This window comes from Lynx canadensis, chromosome C1 (genome assembly GCF_007474595.2).
Source record: "Lynx canadensis isolate LIC74 chromosome C1, mLynCan4.pri.v2, whole genome shotgun sequence".
NCBI classification, from domain to species: Eukaryota; Metazoa; Chordata; class Mammalia; order Carnivora; family Felidae; genus Lynx; species Lynx canadensis.
Window position 1 is genome coordinate 36,474,659 of NC_044310.1, and position 13,185 is coordinate 36,487,843.

The window sequence follows — 13,185 nt, forward strand, 5'->3', positions numbered from 1 at the left end:
ATTCTATCTTCTAAAAAGTTTGCTTGTGCTCCTTTGCACTCAATCCCCTCCCCCTTCCTTGGCCCCAGGAAATCACTGATCTGCTTTTGTCACTATCTGCAAAACATATAGTTTTGTCTATTCTAGAATTTCCAATGTGGCATTTAAATGCTGAAGCTCCCCGGATGATTCCCAGGGTCACTTTCTTTACTGATGGTTTACAATTGGCCTAACTGGTTACATATATCTGGCTTGATTACATGGCCAGAGTAGTATAAAAACCCTTCCTGTGAACTTCTCATTTGAGCTCTCCCAAAGGCAAGGTTCCTTACACAGATCATGGTGATTCAAACATCCTTGCTAGTACTTGGTATTATAAGTTTTAAACTGTATTCTAGTGGGTTTGTCTGAGTATCTCATTGTGGTTTTAATTTGCATCTCTCCCGTGTTATTAGAGTTAAATACAACTAAGAATTTAAAAACATTTTTAAAGAACATATATACAATAAAACTATGTAAAAAGAAGTACAGAATGGTTCTCACTGTGGGATTCAGGATAATGATTCCCACAGGTAAGGTGAATACAATAGAGCTGGAGGGACCATATAGTTCCATTATTGTCAACTAAATTGGTTAAAAGCTATGCATAAAAGTGTTGTGTGGGGCACCTGGGTGGCTCAGTCGGTTAAGTGTCCAACTTCAGCTCAGGTCATGATCTTGCAGTCCGTGAGTTCAAGCCTCGTGTCAGGCTCTGTGCTGACAGCTCGGAGCCCAGAGCTTGCTTCAGATTCTCCCTATCTCTCTGCCCCTACCCTGCTCATACTCTGTCTCTCTCTCTCTCAAAATAAATAAATGTTAAAAAAAAGTGTGTTGTACATGATAAAAATGATAAAAGCAGTCATGCAAAAGGATTATGATTAATCCAATGTTGTGCACAAGATGGCCAAAAATAGGAGAGGGTACAGAACCAAGCTCGCAAACTATGAGTGCCAAATGTGACTTGATATGGGTTGTGGGAGATATCTAGAGACCAAGAAGCTTAGCGATGTTGCCTCAGTCTTGCTTGTGAGTTCTTTCTGTGTGACATAAAACAGCCCATCCTTGTCAGGGGGCCATAAATGTTGGGGCAGCCGTAGGTTACATTAGAGAGATAGCTTGGGTCTGTGGTTTTCAGCTTGTTGTGGGCAGGGGTCATAAATCTATCTGAGAGACTGGTAAAAACTTTGGCATTCTCAGGGGAAACACACATTTTGCATATAATCTCAGGGGGTTGGGCATTCCCCAAAGACCATCCATAAACCCTAAGTTAAAAACCTTTGAGAAAAAAAGTTAAAAACCAAAATCCAATTTTGGATTAGAAGGTCTCAGGATTTGATGGGGCACCTGGGTGGCTCAGTCGGTTAAGCATCCCAACTTCAGCTTATGTCACGATCTCACAGTTTGTGGGTTCAAGCTCTCCATCAGGCTCTGTGCTGACAGCTCAGAGCCTGGAGCCTGCTTCGGATTCTGTGTCTCCCTCTCTCTCTCTCTCTCTCCATCCTCCCCCACTTGTGCCCTCTCTCCTTCTCTCTCAACAGGAAATAAATAAGCATTAAAAAATTATTTTAAAAAAAGAAGGTCTCAGAACTTGAGGGTCTTTAGAAGAGGACGGGGCGGGGGGTGGGTGGCGGGGGGCGGCAAGCAGAGCCCCAGTGGCTAACTCAAATCACTCTTTCTCCCGCCAACCTGCTTTTCTTCCCATCTGCATTCCTCATCTCCAAACATAGCACTACCATGGGCCCTGCTGCCCAAGCCAGGAACTGCAGTTACCCTTGATGCCTAATTCATAATAGCAGTGACAGTAATCACTTTTGCATTTCGAACAGTTATCTGTCCCAGGCTGATGCTAAGCATTGTTTTATAGGCATCATTGTTTCTTATCCTCACAAACCCCCTGAGAGGTACTCTTTTTAGTTCCATTTTATAGATAAGGAAACAAGCTTAGACCACTTAAGAAACTTTCCAAAAATTACACATAATCTAAAGTTTCTTTCCTGATCCCTCTATAGCAGACTGAGTTGCTCCTTCCTCTCTGCTTTCCCAGCCCTCTATATATACTGTGAATGTAGTTCCTCCCATGTTTGCTTTCTCTCCTCAACCCATCCCTAGATTAGGAATTACTTGGGGTAGGAAGCCAGTATGCATCTTTGCATCCCTAATCCAGAATGCTTGATATATAATTAGGTAGCACACATCAAGTATCTGTTGGGTGCTAGGCTCAATCCTAGATACTAGAGACAGTGGTGAACAAAACAAGGTCCTTTTTCTCATGGGATATATAATCTACTGGGCAAGCTAGGCAAGTAATTACAAACGAATTTCAACTGAATGATAAGTGAGCAAAGTACTGAGAGAAGTGTAGAGTATCTTCACCCAGGAGACCTAACCTAGCCTGGAGGAAGAGAGGTTTAAACAGACCTGAGGATGAGGAGGAGTGAGCTAGGCAGCGGGGATGTGGGTGTATGAGCAAGAGAACAGGTCATGTGACTGTGAAGCTCCTGAGGCAAGAGAGGGTGTATTCCAGGACCTGAAAGAGGTCTAGTGTGCTGAAATCTAGTAGGAGGGGATGGCTGTGAAATACGAGGTCAGAGAAGCAGGTGTAAACCAACTGCACCAGGGCCTTGCAGGCCACTTGAAGGAGTGGGTATTTTATTCTGAGGAATTGGAAGCTGTTGCAGGATTATTAAGCCAGAAAATGATCTGATCAAATTACCATGGGCCTCCCGCTGGGAATTTGATTATCAGTAGTATTTGCAGAATGAGGAAATTAGATAACTGGCTTAACAAAAAAACTCTTCTGAAGGTCAGTCCATTCCTTAAGCTTACTCAGCCTTCATGTCTCAGAGTAATGGGAATTGTTGAATGTCAAGCTGCTCAGACCACATTTTGAGGTGATATGTCAGGAGGTACACTGGCAAATGGGTAGAGCCTGAGGAGGGTGGCCAGGATAGAGAGGAAACTGAAAGTCTCAGCCTGGGAAGAGGAATTGAGGGAATTGAGGGTATTAAGCCAGGAGAGGGGAAGGCCTAGGGAGGAGAGATGCCATTTCTAAATAGGACTGTTCTGAAGCAGGGTGTGCAGAGGTGTTTTGAGTATCCCCAGGGGGCTGAGCTGGGGCCAGTGGAAGGAATCTGTAGTGGGCCAGGTTGCAGATCAACATAAGAAACCTTTAAACTAGTGTTTTCTGAACTACGGTTCACAACACTGATTGATTAATGGTCATGAAGTCAGTTCTGTGGGTGTGGTGGGACTTTTCATAGACACCCTTGGAGGAGATGCCTTCCCCACTCCTTCTGCAAGTAGGCATGGCCATGTGACTTGCTTTATGAAATATTAGCAGAAATGGTGTTTTTCTTCCACATTTCTGGATGGAAGCTTTGAATGTGAGCATCTGATCTGCCATGTCATTCCTGCTACAGTGATTGTGGGAACATTTGTTGAGATGGAATTTGCATCAGCTTGAGTGCCCAAGCGACTGTGTTGAGCAGAGCCCCCCATGGACCTGAATTAGACATGTGGTGAGAGTGAAAAATAGCTGTGGTTATGTTAAGCCACTGAGAGTTTGTGTTGTTCCTGAAGTATAACTTAGTCTATCTTGACTACGGCCATAGGTATAGGCCAGCTCCTTTTTATTATTTATTATTTTTAAAAATATGCTGGGCATGGAGCCCAACATGGGCCTTGAACTCACGACCCCTGAGATCAAGACCTGAGCTGTGATCAAGAGTCAGACGCTTAACCAACTGAGCCACCCAGGTATGCCAACCAGCTCCTCATTTTTAATGAAAGAGAATACAGTAGAAAATATCAAATTCACAGCAATCTATAGTGACAGCAGATCAGTGGTTGCCTGGGTGGGTTAGGAGGAGAATAAGATTGGGGAGCAAAGATACCAAGAATAGATAAAATATGAGAGGGACTTGGATGGATCAATGATGATAATGTGCTCTAAACTGGGGAGTGTGGTTAACTCAATCATCTGTACCTATGGGAATGAATGAAAGACTAAACATTAGTTACTAAAGGTGCTGGTGGTGTGCATTTCCTACTGAGTTGGGTAGGATTGCCTGCCAGGAGGCCTTTCCCCTGATCCAGAGGGCTGACTGGTCAGGAGAAGGAGTATGACCAAGAAGTGGGCAGGTAATTTAGGACTCCTACAAAATCACTGTCCTCTTCTCTCCCCAACCCCCTTTTTGTCTGTTTAGGGGATCAGAGTCACTCAGTCCCTTTCTGTTCTGTTCCTCTCAAACCCTGATGCCCTTTATGGTTGCCCTTCCCAGACCGGGGCACTTTATAGAGTATTTCACCACACTTGAACCTGGACTGTTACTTTATTGAGGGGGGGGGGCAGGAAAAGCCCCCAGAGTTGCAGCAGTTCCAAGCAGTACTCTGTGTATTCCCATGACTGTCGTCAGGGCCATTCCTGCTTGGATCTTCCCCAGAGTTCCCTCTAGTATCTTTAACAGCTTCTCCTTTTCCTTCAGTTTGATATCACCTGCTTTCTATCTTCTAAGAATTTTACTTTTTTTTCCTGGTTTGCCAAAAGCTCATGTTTATCTTTTAAAAGAATTTTTCTTCTGTTATTTTAATGGAGAAGGTAAATGCATGTACTTTATGTGCCATCTGGAACCCGAGGCCTCTGAATTGGGTCTTGAAGGATGAATAGAAGTTTGTGAGGCATTGTGTGTTGCAGGGTGGGGGTGGTTAGAGGAACAGTATGGAGGAACACTGAGCATTAGAAGGCAAGGGAATAGTATGCTCAAAGGCACAGGACATCACTGGGGCCTAAGGTGTCTGAGGAAGGCTAAGAAGTTAGTTAGGACCTTCCTTCATACTTGTGCTTATTCCAACAGCCTGGCAGAACCATCAGATACTGAGTTTTACCCTATCCATATGTTCATCCAGCTCACAGAACCAAATGTGGGCATCTGCTAAAACTGTGGGTTCTGTCTCTCGTAGATGCCCCTGTTTGTGAAGGAAGCTCTAAGCAGGTTGTTGCCTTAGGCAAGAAGCCAGGGAGTTGATAGCTACATGTCTAGGCTGCCAGCATAGTGACATCAGAGTCATTGCAGACAACAGGCCTGTACCTTCTGATTTCAAGGGCATTCACTTTGGTAGACTCAGGAATTGCACAGGTTCCCACAAGAGCCAAGAGCAAGAGCCAAGTGAGAGGAAGTAAGAGACCTCTTGGCATTGTTCTGAGGTTCAGCGCAGCCAGCCCTGGAAACTGGGCGGGGGGGGGGGGTATCCTGGGAAGAGAGAAGGACCAGAGTCCTCTGAGGGAAACCCAGGTGGACACATTTGTTTTAGACACAAGGAAATTCAATCCATCTCTAGTCAAAATTTTGAATGTCCCTTAAAGGGATCCCGATCTGCTTTACAAAAGCTATCTTCATGGGGCGCCTATGTGGCTCAGTTGGTTAAGTGTTGGATTTAGGCTCAGGTCATGATCTCATGGTTTGTGGGTTCGAGCCCCACATTGAGCTCTCTGCTGTCAGCACAGAGCCCACTTTGGATCCGCTGTCTTCCACTCTCTCTGCCCCTCCCCTGCTCATTCTGTCTGTCTCTCTCTCTCTCAAAATAAACTTAAAAAAAAAAAAAGCCATCTTCACTTTGCAGAATGATTCCCCAGATTAGCTTTAACATAGATTTATGTTAGGATTTGATTTACACGCAACCTACCAAGAATATGCCCTCTGTGAAATAAGAGATAAATGTATAATAATGGCCTACCAGTGCTTCTCAAGAAGGGACTCATGTGCTTTTCTGCATGCCTGGTTTTCAAAAACTGGTTTGTCATCCTCGAGATGTCTCCCACACTATCTTGGAGAGAAAGCTTATGGCATATGGGCTGACTCCACACTCATGCTGATGTCACCAGACCCAAGTGAAAAATATGCAGCTTTCAGGATCAAAATAAAACGTTCCCCTAGGAAAATTGCTACTGCTGTGGCTCATTTCTAGTCACATTCTTTTATTATTTTATTTTATACAGCCTTTGCTAGATGTCAGGCACTGTTCTGAACACGTGACTAACATGAACTCATTTAATCCTCCTAACCAATGAGGTAGTCCAATATCCCCATTTTACAGATGGGGAAACTCAAATGCACAATGGTAAAGAAACTTACCCCACAGTTTCCAATAAATTTAGGAGGTAGAAAGCATAGCATTTTGTGTATATCCAAAGAGTGCATGGGTTAAAACAAGTTGACAAAAACAGAAATAAGGTGAGGTGTGGTTGATGTGTTTCCAAGCTAATGAATGGGAACTTTTAATAACAGTTCTAAAGTCTAGATGTCTGTGTCCATATTACAGAGGCAGCAGTGAGTCTCAAAGATCCAGGTTTGATTCACAGTTGGGCCCCCCCAATGGTTATGCAACACTGAGCAAGTCACTGGTTGTGGGCCTCGGTTATCCATCTGGGCAATGGGGATCAGGAGGTATATCAGTCAGCTATTGCTATGTGACGAATTGCCCTCAAAATTAGTGGTTAAACAGCATTTGTTATTCTGAGTCTACCAGTTGGTTGGTGGCTCCGCTGAGCTAAGCTGGGCTTGGCTAGGCTCATGCATGTATCTGCATGTAAGTGACCCTGCTTATCTTAGCTGGGTGCTCTCCCCTGTGAGGGCCTGAGCAGGGACAACTGGCCTGAGTAGGTTCCCCCTGCACATGGCCTTATCCTCTAGCTTGGACTTGTTCTCTTGGCAGTGGTGGGATACCAGAAAAGAGAGAGAAAATTCTCTTGCAGCCTAGGCTCAGACTAGCACAGCATTCCTTGCACAAAGGTAAACCCAGGTTTACGAGGGTAAGAAAAGAGATTCCACCTACTGAAGGGAGGAGGTACAAAGTTATTTTGCAAAAAGCACAGATCTGGAAAGGGGTGTAGTACTGGGATCATTTATGTAGTAAGCTTACCACAGGAGATGGACTCTTCTTAGAAGAGAGTGTAGGGGTAGTGGGGGTCTTTAAAGTGGTAGGGAGGCCCAGACAACTGATGTCAAAGACCTGACAGTGCTTTGAGAATTATAAAGCACCCCATGATTAGTACATCTGAGATTGGTATCCTACCTCACCTGTGGGAGTGGGAGTTCCTTGAAGCAGGGCTGCGTCCCTCTCTTGCCCACCCCTTCAGTACTGAGGCAAGTTTCACAAGTGAAAGGAAACGGAGAAGCAGAGAAGTTACTGGCAACCGGGGCACACTCTGTTCTCACCCTCAGAACCAAAGACAGACTTCAAACCTTTTGGAATCTGAGAAGCTCCCTTCCCTTTTGCAAGCTCTCCTTCCCCTTCTTGCAACCCTGCCCCCACCTCCAAGGGAGTGAGGCAGGGTATTACCTGTCTTCCTGACAACTGAGCACACACAAGGGTGAGTTGCTCAAGGTCACCAACTAATGGGGGAGGGACACACTGACCCTGCTCAGGGAACCCACCTGAGGGACCGAGGGACTGACACTGACGGCTGAGTGCAGGTACTTGCTGTTCTGGCTCATGGATGGTATGGTGTTGACTGACTTACAGATGCCTTTTGGATAACACAGCTGGAGCCTTGGAAACCCATCCCCCACTTGGGATCCTCGAATTTCCCTGCTCTTCCATTCCATGGCCTCCGCCTCCCGCTCCTCCAAACTGCCTTTCCCAAACACTGGTAGGACTGCATCACATTTCTGCTTACTAATGAACTAATGTTTATTGAACTCTTACAATGGGCGATGGGCTGGGTGCTGTTCTAAGCTCTTTCCTTGATTTAACTCATTTAATCTGCTCAATTCTGTAAGATGGTCACTATTTTTATTCCCCATTTTGTAGATGAGGCAACTAAGGCACAAGAGGTTAAAGCGACTTATTCAAGGTGATATCGTAAGCAAGTGGCAAACAGGATTTGAACTCAAGCAGTCTGGTTCCTGAGCTTGGGCTTCTCAGGCCAGAAAACCCCTCTCTCTTTTTTTTAAAATAAATAGTAACAATAATATAATGATTAACATGCATGGAATCCTTACTATATGCTAGGTCCTGTTCTGTTACATGCATTAACTCATTTGATTCTTATAATAGTACTAGAGAATGGGGGGGGTACCATTATTGTCTTCATTTTACAGGTGAGGAAACTGGGGCACAGTCACACCACAGGGATGGGTTGCCAGACACTCTAGCTCCAGAGCCAAACTTTATATACCTCTGAACTATCTGATTCCCCAAGGGCTGTTCAGCACAAGGGCCCAGCATCCAAAGGCTCTTTGGGTTTATGCAGTATGATCTCTGCTTTTTCCACCAAAGTATATCTTTTGTCTCTTGGCCTATGCATGTTTTTTCCTTCCCAACAAAACCTTGAGCCCCACGAGGCCAGATCTGAGGTCTGGTAGTTGCCTCACTTTCTCCATCTCACCGCAAGAGGCCTATCAAATAAGTAGCAGGGGCTGGTGGCAGTCTGTTGAACCACAGAATGTCAGGAGGTGAAGGGATGATCTCTCAGAGGAATTAAGTGGTCACCCACCATGACCTATGCATTCGACTTGGTCCAGAACTTACTGCCGTGGCTTCCAGACCCTACCAGATCCTTCAGATCCTTTCTGTAAATTAAATCCTGCTTAATATGCCCCCAGGAGGCTAGTACTTAGAGAAACCAACATCACAGCAAAGAAATACAAATGAAGATTTTGTTAATGGAGTTCCTAAATTAACACATTTTAGCTTGGGGTACCTGGGTGGCTCAGTCAGTTAAGTGTCCCACTCTTGATTTCAGCTCAAGTCATGATCTTGAGGTTTGTGAGTTGGAGCCCTGCATCAGGCTCCATGTTGACAGTGTGGAACCTGCTTGGGATTTTCTCTCTCTCTCTCTCTCTTTCTCTCTCACAAATAACTTAAAAAATGAAACAAAGAAGCCCTGCAAATTTTGGTCCAACGCACAGCAGGTTATAAACTTGGTGATTAAACCTCAGAATGGCCTTAGTTTCCCCATAACTATAATCTTTTTTTATAATTAAAAAAATTTTTAATATTCAGTTATTTTTGAGAGAGAGCGTGAACGTGAGCGGGGGAGGGGCAGAAAGTGAGGGGAACAGAGGATCCAAAGCGGGCCATTCACTGACAGCAGACAGCCAGACGTGGGGCTCCAACCAATGAACCATGAGATCATAACCTGAGCTGAAGTCTGACAACCAACTGAGCCACCCAGTCGCCCTCCTGCCATAATGATAATCTTAATTTCTCCTTTGTGAGAGGGAGTGTGTGTCGGAAAGAATGCTTCTCACCTTACAAAAGGGAAAGAAAGTTGAGTTACCCGAGGTCACCCAGAAAGCGAAGGGTTGAGTCAAGGAATAGAATCCCTTTATTCCATCAGGAGATGGGGTGAGATGACCTTGCAAGACCTATTTCAGATTGGGGTTTCCATCATCCTGCATTGTCAGCTCTCCTAGGGAAACTGAGGTCCAGGAAAACTTACAAAAAGGGCCATGAGTGCTAAGTAAGAACTCAGCAGCACTCAACTGGGATTGAAGACTTAGAAACACAAGGCTTTGAATGCCTCCAGAATATGCTCAAGAGCCCGACAGTGACTTACAAGACCCTCAGGTCCGGATTCTTCCAATATCATTTGTGAGAACTAATAAAAGGAAACTTCATTTATTATTTTATTTTTAAGTAAACTCTACACCAAATAAGGGGCTCAAATTCACAACCCCTAAGATCAAGAGTCACACGCTGTAGCAACTGAGCCAGCTAGGTGGCCCAGGAAACCTCATTTAAAGTGGAGTCAAAGGGGTGCCTGGGTGGCTCAGTTCATTAAGCATCTGACTCTTGATTTCAGCTCAGGTCATGATCTCATGGTTCATGAGTTTGAGCCCTAAGTTGGGCTCCATGCTGACAGTGCAAAGGGGGTGGTGGTGCCACTGCTTGGGATTCCCTCTCTGCCCCTCCCCCCACTCATCCTCTCTGTTGCTGTCTCTCAAAATAAATGAATAAACTTAAAAAAAAAAAGTGGAGTCAGAAGGAAGAGTTCTCATGCCCTATCACTCCCCAACTGCAGGCCCAACAGGAAGGGACACACCTTATAAAATTTTATTACCCAGCTGGAGGAAAAAGGGTTTTTTTCTCCCTAGCAACTGCCCAGACAATGAGACAATGCCACAATTCAGCCAATGAAAAGCCACTATACTTCAAACTCTCAGTTTACTTCAATGGACTTTTTGTTTCTAATAGCCCCTCCTAACTTCCTCCTTTCCTCTGTAAAAGAACTTCCTCTCCTTTGTTTCCTAGACTTGCCTGTGGTTTTTGCCAGGCTTAGTTGTCAGGAGTTGCAACTCTCTGCTATTCCAGAATACGCCACTTTGCTGTTAAAATAACTGATAGTTTTCATTTTAAGGTTAACACATCTAGGCTTTTTACAGGTGGGCCTTTCATTCAGTCAGACATTTCCGCAGGGCCTACTACGTGCTAGGCACCAATCATAAAGGACCTCACACACTGCTCACAATTATGTGAGGTAGGCATTATAACCACCACCCCCCCTTTTACAGGTTAAGGCGGCATTATAACTGAAAGGGCGGGCCTACGCCGGCCGACTCCATCTTGTTCTGTGTCCTTCACCTAGACCACGCCTCCTCCTCTTGAGTAACCTCCCGCTCACCCATTCAAACTTCCTGATCAAAACACGCCCCTTCCCCAGCCAGTCGGCCTCGGCCACACCCCTTCCCCAGCCAATCGGCTGCCCCTAGACCCCTATAAAACCTTTGTGCTTTTGAAACTCGCTCTCTCTCCCTGGTATCTCACCGCTGCGACGGTGCAGGTAGGGGATTGAGCTCGAGCTAGCTCGAATAAAGGCTCTTTTGCTTTTGCATCGGACTCGGCTCCCTGGTGGTCTTTGGGGATCACGAATTCTGGGCATAACATTTGGGGGCTCGTCCGGGATCCCCAAGACCCCCGAGGGACCCCCAACCCGGAGAGCCTGACTGGCCACGGTTAGTGTCTGTTTGTTCTGTCTTTTCTGTGTGAGCTCATTTCTGGAATTCTGGTAGTGCCCGACGCGGTCTAAGTGGACGCACTGGAGGACCACGGGCCGGGAGTTTCGGAAGATGTTCTGATTCTCCCTTCTGGAGGGACGTGGAATCCCCTCAAAGGTCTGAGATGAGGCGGGTCGCTCCCGCTGGTCGGCGTGAGGCCGCCGTCTTTGGAGGGACGTGGAATCCCCTCATCGGTTTTGGAGGGATGTGGAATCCCCTCATCAGTTTTGGAGGGACGTGGAATCCCCTCATCGGTTTTGGAGGGACATGGAATCCCCTCAAAGGTCTAAGCTAGCTTGCAGTTTTGCTTCCATGGAATTGGAAGACTTTCTAGGGGCCCTCTGTTTGTCTGTTTTTGTGTTTCTCTGTTTTGTTCTGTGGACTTACTGGACGGACGTTATGGGACAGACTCAGACTACTCCTTTAAGTATTATGATTGATCACTTTAAGGATGTGAGGGGAAGAGCTAACAACCTCAGTGTGGAAGTCTGAAAGGGTTGGTTGCAGTTTTTTTGTTCTAGCGAGTGGCCAACTTTCAATGTCGGATGGCCATCAGAGGGGACCTTCCATCTCCCTACCATCCACCGAGTCAGGAGTATCATCTCTCGGCCTAAGACGGGTCATCTTGATCAGCTCCCTTACATTATCACTTGGCAGGACCTTGTAGAAGACCCACCCTCTTGGCTTAAGCCCTTCCTAGCCCCGCTCCCTCCGGAGCCAAAACCCATTCTTGCTTTGCAGGGGACAAAGAAGAAGAAAAGTCTTATCCAGCCTTCAGCACCCCTCTACCCTGTCTTACAGGGGGGTACTGAAGAAGAATTAATTTTTCCTCCCCCGTATAACCCCTCTAGGATGCCAGAAGAACACCATCCTCCCCCACCGGGGGAGGCAGACGCTGTTCCAAGAGCGGGAGGCGGAAACGCTCCAGTGGGAAGCCCGCCCTTTACCAGACAAAGGGCTCAGAGGGAGCAATCCGCCTCCGCCGCCGACTCCACTCTTCTGCCCCTGCGAGCCACCGGACCCCCAGATGCGGAGGGGAATCAGCCCCATCACTATTGGCCTTTTGCCACTAGTGACCTCTACAATTGGAAAGCTCAGAATCCTAAGTTTTCTGAGAAACCGGCAGGGCTTATTGATTTATTAGACTCTGTTCTTTTTACCCATCAGCCCACGTGGGACGATTGCCAGCAGCTTTTGCAAGTCCTGTTCACGACTGAAGAAAGAGAAAGAATCCTCAATGAGGCCCCAAAACTAGTTCCGGGCGCAGACGGGAATCCCACCACCAACCAGGCTCAGATAGATGCCTTCTTCCCCTTAACTCGGCCCCAGTGGGATTTCAACACGGCAGAAGGTAAGGAGAGGCTCCGGGTCTACCGCCAGACTCTAATGGGGGGTCTCCGAATGGCTGCTAGAAAGCCAACCAATTTGGCCAAGGTAGGAAATGTACAACAGGGAAAAGATGAATCTCCAGCTGCCTTTTTAGAACGGATCATGGAGGCATTCTGTACCTATACCCCCATGGATCCAGAGGCTCCGGAAAGCAAGGCAGCTGTTATCATGGCCTTTGTAAACCAATCGGCCATAGACATTAGGAGAAAATTACAGAAAATAGATAGACTAGGAGAAAAAAGTCTGCAGGATTTACTGGTGGTAGCCGAAAAGGTATATAATAACTGGGAGCCTCCTGAGGACAAGCAGGCTCGCGCCATGGCGGCTGCCAGCAGTAAGCAGACTCGAGACCTGGCCAGAATACTACTAGCTACCACTGCTGACTTCCCTGAGGAACGAGACCGCCGTCTCCGGCAGCTGGCAGACGACGCAAGAAAAGGTAAAGGAACCACCAAGGGGGGGAAGCAGAGGCTGCAGAAGGATCAGTGTGCATACTGCAAGGAGATAGGGCATTGGGCCCGAGATTGTCCAAAAAGGGCCGGCAGGAAGGGAAGCAAGACTGATCGAGTAAAAGTCCTAGAGCTAGATGAACTAAGTGATTAGGGGAGTCGGGGTTTGGACCCTCTCCCCGAACCCAGGGTAACTCTTAAAGTGGAGGGGACCCCTATTGACTTCCTTGTCGACACCGGAGCACAACATTCGGTCCTCCGCACCCCACAAGGAAAACTAGCCAACAAGAAGTCCTGGGTACAAGGGGCAACTGGTATGAGCCAGTATTCAT